Here is a 10,764-nt window from a genome sequence, read left to right as displayed (position 1 = left end):
TGGTTGACAATGAAGCCTGCTTGCAGTTTGGTAGATGACGCCTCTCTGGGGCCACAGTTGCCCACTTCTGGCTCTGGCTGCCCTTGCTCCCCTGTCTCTGGCAGGGGATGGGCCGGCCCGCAGCCGGCTAGCTCTGCTCAATCCTTTGTTCTGTGAGCAGGCCTGGCAGTGTCTTAGTTTAGGGCTTTTCGCCGGGGTAGTTATCCCAGGGTCTGGTTTGCTATCTCAAGTTAGTTCCCTCAGATTGCCCTCGGGGCATTCCGGCCCGGCCTTAACTCTAAGCAATGCAGCCCGCACTTCCTTGCCCAGCCACCTCTTGCTAGTGGCGGATGCAGGTGTCTGTGCTGCTTCTCCCCTGGGAGTTACCGGTCAGCATGTAATCTGTAGATTTAAATTATTTATTTATTTTTCCTCTCACTTATGTTGCCGTCTGAGGTTCCAAGGCTCACCACAGACTCGCCAGTGAGAGTGTTTCCTGGTGTTTGGAAACTTCTCTCTTTTTAAAGACTCCCTTCCCGGGACGGATCTCCGTCCCTACCTCTTTTGCCTCTCTTTTTATCTGTTACATTTTTTTCCTACCTCCTTTTGAAGACAACGGGCTGCTTTTCTGGGTGCCTGATGTACTCTGCCAGCATTCAGAAGTTGTTTTGTGGAATTTACTCAGTGTTCAAATGTTCTTTTGATGAATTTGTTGGGGAGAAAGTAGTTTCCCTGTCCTATTCCTCTGCCATCTTAGGACTGCCCCCGAAATTACTCATAATTCCCATGAGATCAGTAGGGTCCTAAAGATAATATTGCCTTGCTAGTGGGGAAGAGTAAACCTGGTCTAAAGGCTGGTTTCATCTCAGCTTAAAAAACTTTACCGCAAGCCTTCAAAAAATGCAATTGTTTCCAAGAAATTAAGAGTGTTTGCAAACAGTGAAAGGAATAATTTATAAAAATTAAAAAAATATCCAGCATCCAAAGGTAAAGTGACCACATCCACAACCCAATTTAAAATTTCCATATAAATTGTGAAAGTTTTTGTCCTAGTTTCATCTCAATATTGTAAGGTAATTATCCTCTGATTAAGATAAATAAAGAAATTTAAAAAGAAAAAATCCAGATGTATAAAGAAGCAAGAAAATATTCATAATGAGGGAAAAATCAATTAGTAAAAACACAAGTAAAATGTATATTACATAATAGCAGGGAAGGACAGTACAATGCATCAGTTCAGTTCAGTTCAGTTCAGTCACTCAGTTGTGTCCGACTCTTTGAGACCCCATGAATTGCAGCACACCAGGCCTCCCTGTCCATCACCAACTCCTGGAGGTCACTCAAACTCATGTCCATTGAGTCGGTGATGCCACCTGGCCATCTCATTCTCTGTCATCCCCTTCTCCTCCTGCCTCCAATCCCTCCCAGCTCAGAGTCTTTTCCAATGAGTCAACTCTTCACATGAGGTGGCCAAAGTACTGGAGTTTCAGCCTCAGCATCATTCCTTCCAAAGAAGGCCCAGGGATAATCTCCTTTAGAATGGACTGGTTGGATCTCCTTGAAGTCCAAGGGACTCTCAAGAGTCTTCCCCGACACCACAGTTCAAAAGCATCAATCTTCAGTGCTCAGCTTTCTTCACAGTCCAAATCTCACATCCATACATGACCACTGGAAAAACCATAGCCTTGACTAGACAGGCTTTTGTTGGCAAAGTAATGTCTCTGCTTTTGAATATGCTATCTAGGTTGGTCATAACTTTCCTTCCAAGGAGTAAGCGTCTTTTAATTTCATGGCTGCAGTCACCATCTGCACTGATTTTTGAGCCCCCCCCCAAAAAAAGTTAAGTCTGACACTGTTTCCACTGTTTCCCCATATATTTCCCATGAAGTGATGGGACCAGATACCATGATCTTCGTTTTCTGAATATTGAGCTTTAAGCCAACTTTTTCACTCTCCACTTTCACTTTCATCAAGAGGCTTTTTTGTTCCTCTTCACTTTCTGCCATAAGGGTGGTGTCATCTGCATATCTGAGATTACTGATATTTTTCTCACCAATCTTGATTCCAGCTTGGGCTTCTTCCAGCCTAGTGTTTTTCATGATGCACTCTGCATATAAGTTAAATAAGCAGGGTGACAATATACAGCCTTGACGTACTCCCTGTCCTATTTGGAACCAGTCTGTTGTTCCATGTCTAGTTCTAACTGTTGCTTCCTGACCTCGATATAGGTTTCTCAAGAGGCAGGTCAAGTGGTCTGGTATTCCCATCTCTTTCAGAATTTTCCACAGTTTATTGTGATCTGCACAGTCAAAGGCTCTGGCATAGGCAATAATGCAGAAATAGATGTTTTTCTGGAACTCTCTTGCTTTTTGATGATCCAGCAGATGTTGGCAGTTTGATCTCTGGTTCCTCTGCCTTTTCTAAAACCAGCTTGAACATCTGGAAGTTTATGGTTCACATATTGCTGAAGCCTGGCTTGGAGAATTTTGAGCATTACTTTACTAGCGTGTGAGATGAGTGCAATTGTGTGGTAGTTTGAGCATTCTTTGGCATTGCCTTTCTTTGGGATTGGAATGAAAACTGACATTTTCCAGTCCTGTGGCCACTGCTGAGTTTTCCAAATTTTCTGGCATATTGAGTGCAGCACTTTCACAGCATCATCTTTCAGGATTTGGAATAGCTCAACTGGAATTCCATCACCTCCACTAGCTTTGTTTGTAATGATGCTTTCTAAGGTCCAGTTGACTTCACATTCCAGGATGTTTAGCTCTAGGTGAGTGATCATCAATAATCCTTTAATGCATGAAGCTGAAGAATATTGAGTATGTTAAATAGATACATGTAAAATAGACATCCAAAGACTGTGGGAAAAAAATTAATTGTGCATCAGAGAGCTTTGAAGTAACTTTAACAGTGTTAAAATTTATGTAAATGGCATCCCACAGGATGTGAAAGACAGGAGAATAGAGCAAAGAACTGCGTAATTACTGGCTGGAAAATTTCCAGGAATGATGAACGGTTTAAACCCATTAACACAGAAGCTCAATTAATTCAAGGACAAGAAATATGACAACTATCTAAAGGCACATCATAATTGATGGTTTTAGATAATCAACCGAAGAAATGTAACCAGAAGGAAAAGCAGACACAGTAGAACAAAAAAATGGGAAAGACAGCAGATTAGGCATATGAAACAATAAAAGCCAGATGGCACTACATCTTAAATGCTGAGATGACTCAGAATTCTATACCCAAGAAAGATACATATCAAAAACAAGATAAAATACTTTCTCAGACATACAACAACTACAAGACTGCACCACCACCAACAGACCAATGTAATAAATGTTTTTTAAAGGGTCTCAAGTCAGAAGGAATTTAAAACCAAGTGAAAATCTGGATCTACAGGGGGAATGAACAGTACCCAAAATGATAAACACGTAATATGTATTAAAAGGTAAATATAGGGACTTGTTTGGTGGTCCAGTGGTTAAGGATCTACTTTGCAATGCAAAGCATTTGCAAATGGCAAAGGTTTGTTCCTTTGAACTAAGTTCCAGAGAACTAAGATCCCACATGCCACTCAGCAACTAAGACTGCATGTCTCAAATAGAGTTTACACACTGCAAGTACTGAGCTTTCCCTCCTCAAATAGAAAGTCCCTACCACAAGGAAGATCCTGCATGCCACACTAAGACCCAGTACAGACAAAGAAATCATAAATGAATAAATAATTTTAATAATTGTCATAATTAATAATGATAGACTAGCAAGTTAAAGATGTATACCATGGATCTTAAAACTACTTAAAAAAACAGTTACAGTTAGTTAATAAAGTGACAAAGGATATCAGGGACAAAGGGAATCAGAAAAACTACTCAGTCACAGAAAAGTCAGGGATAAAAAGAGACATGGAAAAAAAAAATGGGACAAACTGAAGATAAAGAGCAAGATGATCTAATTAAACCCAACTAGAGTTAATCCCTCAGATGTGAACCCAGACTGAAGATATAACCCAGGGCCCAGACGTCAGCAGATCCCCATACACTGCACTGTGGAGCTGAAAGAGAGCCTGCCAGGCCCCAGGGCCCCATGTGCCTGGGCACAGAACAGCACCAAAAGTTTATATGGAACAGTAAATTAGAAGAGTTCAATCATACAAAGTACATCCTCTGTTTATAAAGAAATGACATTAGAAATCAATGTTCACTGGACAGAAGAAGAATAAGGTGCTAGCATAGTGTGGACCTTCCCTCTTTTACAACTCTAATTCTTCTCAGGAGGGAGCAGATAAATTGACAGGACTTACATCTCTTCAATACTAGACATACTTGACATACATAGACAATACTAGACATACATGTTTGATTTTCACGTTTCAGTCTCCTCTCTCTTCTCTTCTCTTCTCTTGCTCATCCTGGGCAACAGGGACTGCTCCTCTAACCCACAGCTCAATCACTAAACACAAATCCGGATGATATTTGCCGAGTCTTTCACATAAACCAGTGAAAACTTGTTTCCTCCTATTTTGCACTCTTGGATCTTTTCAACCAACCACAGCTCTTGTCCTACCTCCTGGGATTCTGGTCTTCCGTCACTTGCAGCCATGTTCCCATACACCAGGCCTCAATTACACCCAATAAAATTCCTATTAAGAGTGGCCATAATACATGCAAAAAGGGAAAGAACAGGCAGCTCCTTACTCTCCTCTCTTGTTCCTTCACTACATACATTCACTGAAAACCTGTGTAGCAAGTTTATTACATACAAATGTTCAAGTTGAAAACTTTCAAACATGTAAAAGTGCATTTGCATGTGCCATCACATCAGTTAGTTCACAGATCTGACACACGTTGTCGTGGTGACATCTAAGACAAGTTGGTGTGCATTTGTGTACTTTACTGTACAGAATTGTATGGAGTACAATAGTGCAGGACTTTTATTTCAAGCCTACGCTGTCTGCAAGGAAGCATAAATGCAGTGGTAATGAAGATGGTACTACTATTCTATTTTTAAAGCTGTGCTTAGTTGCTCAGCTGTGTCTGAATTTTCAACATATGGACTGCAGTCAGCCAGGCTCCTCTTGCCATGGGGATTCTCCAGACAAGAATACTGGAGTGGGTTGCCATGCCCTTTCCAGGTACTGCAAGATTAAAAATGTTTCTTTTATTGTGTTCGTTTTTTATGTATTATTTGTGTGAAAAGTATCAGAAAACTATTAAACTACAGTAATATATAGCCAATTGTCTTAGTTGGCTACCTAAGTAACTTTGCTGGATTTATGAAGAAATTGGGATTTTTGAACACCCTTCTCAAATGTAACTTGTTCATATACAGAGGACTTACTGTTCTGCTAAGACCTGTGGATCCAAAAGTGAACGCATCCCCTCCAGGTCCAAGGAAGTCACATTCTTGGTTGGGATTTTAGAGGAAACATGAGATCTCCATAATTACAGCCATTTCAGTCTTTTCAAAAGACCTTGATCAGGACAAACAAATAGTAAAGTAGAAATAGTCATTGTGTTTCTACCCACTTCTAGAAAGTGTTGCTAAGTTCTCAATACTGGAACTTGTAATGCTGGTGGACTAGATGGAGAAGTGATGTGAACAGAAATAAGGAAGGTGAGACAGGTAGGTCAGAATGTGAGGTAACAAAGACAAGGTATTTAGAAGCTGAAGAATTGAGAGAGATTTGGGACCCGAGTTGGAAAAGCAGTTTTCAAACCAAATTGGGTCATGTGGTATGTGTAATCCTCACTTCAGTCCTTAGAAGATCTCTACTGACCAGTTTGCCTCTATTTTCTGGAGCACAGTTCAGATCCATCTAGCTGTTTCTCATTGCTGCTCCTTTCCCCTGGCTCCCACACTTCGCCCAGCTGTTCAGGCTATCCCATTCTTTTTTGTTGTTGTTGTTCTTTAAGGCAAGCACTGCAGGCTACCTACAAAATGATGTATTCTCTGGTTGTCTTTCAAAACTGAAAATAGTTTGTTATATAGCCATGAGCCCAGTAGCTACAGGACTGAACTTCCTACCCACCTGTGCTCTTAGTCATGACTGGTGACTTAGAGATGCAAGAAGATCTGTAAGAGGGATTTCTTGGAAGACTGCTTTCAAGGAGCTGATTCAGCTGAGAGATGAGACTCTTCCCTTCCCCACCTACTTCCTAACTGTTGCCTGGATTTTAGTTGTGATGGCTGGAACTTCTGCAGTTGTATTGGTCAATCATGTAACCTTGGAGATGGTTAGCACCCAAGCTCTGGCTGGCTCACCTCCAGCTTTGTTTCAGTAGGAGGGAAAAATCAAGTTTATCTTGCTAAAGTTATAGTTGTTTTAGTTTTACGAAATGTGCATCCAAACTTAATCCTGATACTACTGTGTGTTTAATATGATATAGCCTTGTTATTTTGTTGGGTTTAGTGAATATATTTATAGTCTACATTTCTCTAATTTTTATTTTATAAATTGATTCATCAACCATTATACCTAAATTGTATAAGTGCAAAATTATGATTATAAGTATTCTTTCCTTTAGATTTTGAATTTTTATGCTTTTTTATCTTAGTCCATTCTTGTTTTTTCCATATTTATACAGCCTGGACCATGTCCTTTCTTATAACCTCATCCATATCCATATCTGCAGGCCAAAACAGACTGAGAGCTGGGTGCAGAGAACCAAAGAAGAATGAATACAGGGACATGAATGGAGGGTGGTGGCCCTTGTTACTCATCGTGAAAGTTATTCAGTAGGATCACATTCCCCTGCCCTTCTGTGCGCCCACCAACCCCAGGTTTGCCATGACCATGGAAGATACTTCGGCCAGGGGAATTTGAGTAGAGGTGATATGTCACTTCCAAATGGAAGTATTATTTTCTGCCCCACTAGCTGGAATGCAGATGTAATGACAGGAGCTGGAGCAGCCATGTTAGACCAAAGGTAAGTAGCACAGGTGGAAGATGTGACAAGAAAAAAGCGGGCCTTCATCTCTGTGGAGAGATCTGCACTAACATTATATGACAGAGAATTGAAATTGTATTGTATTTAAGATAACATTACTAAGGTTTTGATTACAGTTGTTGAAATTATAACCTAACACTCATAATAAAATAACTGATCTTTGTGTTAGCCATGTCTTGACATTAGGGTCTGAATGAGACAATATTTACTGACGTATACTTACAAGTGAGTCAAGTGACAGCCCTGCCCTCTGGAAGCTGTGATCTAGTGTGGGATTCAGAAACTGGAGCAAGAACAAAGCCACATGGCAGGACAGCTTCAAAATCCTGTAGGAATCCTTGGGAGGGGAACCTCAACCAGTCTTGATCTCAGGAGGTGCATAGACAATCCTGTATCAGTCTTTTCATATATAGGCCATGGTGCCAAGTTTCATGTGAAATGATTTATTTCAAATTCTTTCCAGAGTGTTTTCCCTTTTGATCCAGTGCTTAAGATATGCGTTTGAGGCCTGGTTTGGGGCGATTGCAAATGCCCCAGGGCAACTAAGCTGGTGGACGACAGCTACTGAGCCTGAGTGGCCTAGAGCCTGTGATCTACATCAAGAGAAGCACAGGACTGAAAAGCCAGTGCACTGCAATTACAGAGTAGTCCCTGCTCGCTGAAAATAGAGAATTCCGGAGCAGCAATGAAGACTTACTGCTGCTGCTAAGTCACTTCAGTCGTGTCCTACTCTGTGTGACCCCATAGACGGTAGCCCACCAGGCTCCCCCGTCCCTGGGATTCTCCAGGCAAGAACAGTGGAGTGGGTTGCCATTTCCTTCTCCAATGAATGAAAGTGAAAAGTGAAAGTGAAGTCACTCAGTCCTGTCTGACCCTCAGCGATCCCATGAACTGCAGCCTTCCAGGCTCCTCTGTTCCTGGGATTTTCCAGGCAAGAGTACTGGAGTGGTGCCATTGCCGTCTCCACAATGAAGACCTAGTGATGCCAAAGTTAAAAAAAAAAAAAATTCTCCCAGGGAAATCAGTGAAGTCTCAAGAGAAGCAGGACATGAAAAAGGATGAAACCAGTCTGTGTCTGATTTCATGCAAGTCATGGAGAAGGAAGCTACACCCTGTTTTCACAGGGAACTTGGGATATAAGTTGTGCCTCAAACTTGCCCCAACCCAAGGCTAGGGAGCTGGCATTTCACTCTCCCACTAGCGCCTCCCTCTCGTCCTTCAATTAACACCCAGCTGGTGTCTCCAAGCCCTTGTATTAGATCCTCCAAAGACAAATCAAAGGCGACACTAGAAACAAAAGTCACCAAAGCTCAGTAAAATGCAACCTCAGATAATGTCTAGATTTCTGCACCCAGTCTGCCTTTTCCAGCATCATATCTGAAATCCATGGGTCTCTACATGTAAGCATTAAAAAAAATTTCAGGTTTTAATTTATATAGGAGTGTATTTGATTTACAGCATTGTATTAATATTAGTTGTAAGGGAAATTTTTTTTTTTGATGTGAACATTTGGTTTAATAAGGATTACTTAGTACATATTTAGATCATTAATAGGCATTTGAGTTTATATTCAAGTCAAACTGCTTCCAACTTTTGTTTATATAAATGTCTGTAGGTGCAGAAAACTAGAATTAAATCTTTGAAATGTGGAATCTCAATTTTAGAAGGAATATTTTAGAAGGCACTTACAGGTGATATTTAAAGCCATGAGCCTGAATGAGGTATCCAACGGAGAAGAGGCCCAAAACACAATCAATTCTATGAGCAAATCCTTTGGCACCCAGCAATATGAAGGTAAAAAGAGAAATAAAAGCTAGTAGGAGTCTCTGGGAAGAAGGAAACAGTGAGTTGGAGGAAAACCAAGGGAGTGAGTGTCTGGAGCCAAGTGGGGAAATGCTTCCAGATCAAGCATGCTAGAAACCGAGAACTAGGCAATGAACATGGCAATGTGGAGATGACTGATGACCTTGACAAAGCAGTGTTTAGGGCATTTCAAATAGGCTCCAGGAGAATGGGCATAGGGACATCAGTAAGAGAGTTTGAACATTTGTAGGAAATTTCATATAAAAAGGACCAAAGGCTAAAATCATAACTGAAAAGAGAAGATTAGAGAGATTAAGAAGGAAAAAATAACAGCATGTTTAGAAGATAACAGAAGTATATGGAGAGGGAAATACTGATGTTGATAGGAGAAAATTCACAGTGTATGTTGGAGTGGGAAAGAACTGGGTCTAGTTGGTGGAGTTTACTTTAGTTCAATGAACTAATGTACGGGAAATTAATTCCCTTATACATACACATGTACCTATTGTTTCTTAGATTCTTTTTCCATACAGGATACTACAGACAACTGAGCAGAATTCCTGTGCTGTACAGTAGGTCTTTGTTGATTATCTATTAAATAAAGTAGTATACATATATTAATCTCAAACTCCCAATTTATCCCTCTCCCACCTTTCCACTTTGGTAACTATAATTATTGTTTTGATGGAGGGAAGGGTCTAGGCAATTTTTGTATGAAGGTCTGTGCTTGTGAGAGTGCATAGGCCAGGGAAAGCAAGCCTGAGAGAGACTCATTTGAGATGATGGTATCACTAAGACAAAAACTTCAAAATGGACTTTCTATAAACTTCTTACTGCAAAACTATTTCAAACATAACAAATATAAGAAAGAAGAGTGTCATGAACCCAATATTTCATCATTTGGCATCAATAACTACAAATCTAACATCTTAGTCCCACAGGTTGTCATAGACTGGAGACCATGCAACATCAAGGTGGTGGCCAATTGAGTTCCCAGTGGAGACATTCTTGACTTTCATCAGTCTTTTTCTTCTTGCTATGTTCTCACATGTGGTGGTTGAAGGGAAGGAAGAAGAGGGAGAATAAGAGAGAAAAAGAGGGAGAGGCTAATCCCATCATGAGGGACCACCATCAAAACCCGTGTCAACCTGGGTACCTCCCAAAGACCCTACTTCCTATGCATAGCATAGCAGCTATCTGTTTTTAAATCAAGACAGACCATCATTTCATTCTCTCTTTTACTCCTTATTCATTTTTCCTGAAGTATTTTAGGGACAAGATGAACATTTCATCAAATGTACATAATGAGTATTTGTGGTAGAATGATAGGATATGAAAAAAATGCTCTTTTGTTCCCCATAAAATGTACATTTTATATCCAGTCCATGTGCAAATTTCCCTGATTCTCAAAAAGCAGATGTCTTTTCACAGTTTATTGAAAGAATGTAGTCATATGTTACACTTGGTTGTTCTCCTTTAGGACTAAATAAGTGCTCCTCTCCCAATTTTAATGCCATTTATTTGTTCAGAAATGGGGAGGAAGCAGGGTGGTTTGTCCTACAGAATGTCCCACTATTGGTTTTAGAGCAGGAGTCCACAATACCAGCACAGTGGGTCAGGACCAGTACCAGTCCTTGGTCTGTTAGGAACCAGACCTCCACAGCAGGAGGTGAGCTGCAGGCCAGTGAGTGAGGCTTCATCTCTATTATAGCTGCTTCCCATCACTCTCTCATCACTCCCAGAAGGGACAGTCTAGCTTGTTTTCCTGGAACTGTTGGTAGTTGCATAACCTATGATTAATAGAAACAAAAATAGCATAAATATTGATGATTATTTCCCTTTCTCAGTGCTCAGAATGGTGAGTTGGTGCCCTAGCAATCTATCACAGTGACAAATTAAATGTTACCTATTAACATTTGGACACATTCGGCCAGCTTAAAATTAAATATTAAAAAACAAACATCACGTGATCCAGCCCCATCCTTCATGGCAAATAGAAGGAGAAAAGGTGGAAGCAGTGAGAGAT

The sequence above is a fragment of the Bos taurus genome, chromosome 29 (assembly GCF_002263795.3).
Source record: "Bos taurus isolate L1 Dominette 01449 registration number 42190680 breed Hereford chromosome 29, ARS-UCD2.0, whole genome shotgun sequence".
Classification (NCBI taxonomy): Eukaryota; Metazoa; Chordata; class Mammalia; order Artiodactyla; family Bovidae; genus Bos; species Bos taurus.
Note: the sequence above shows the minus strand (reverse complement) of the source record.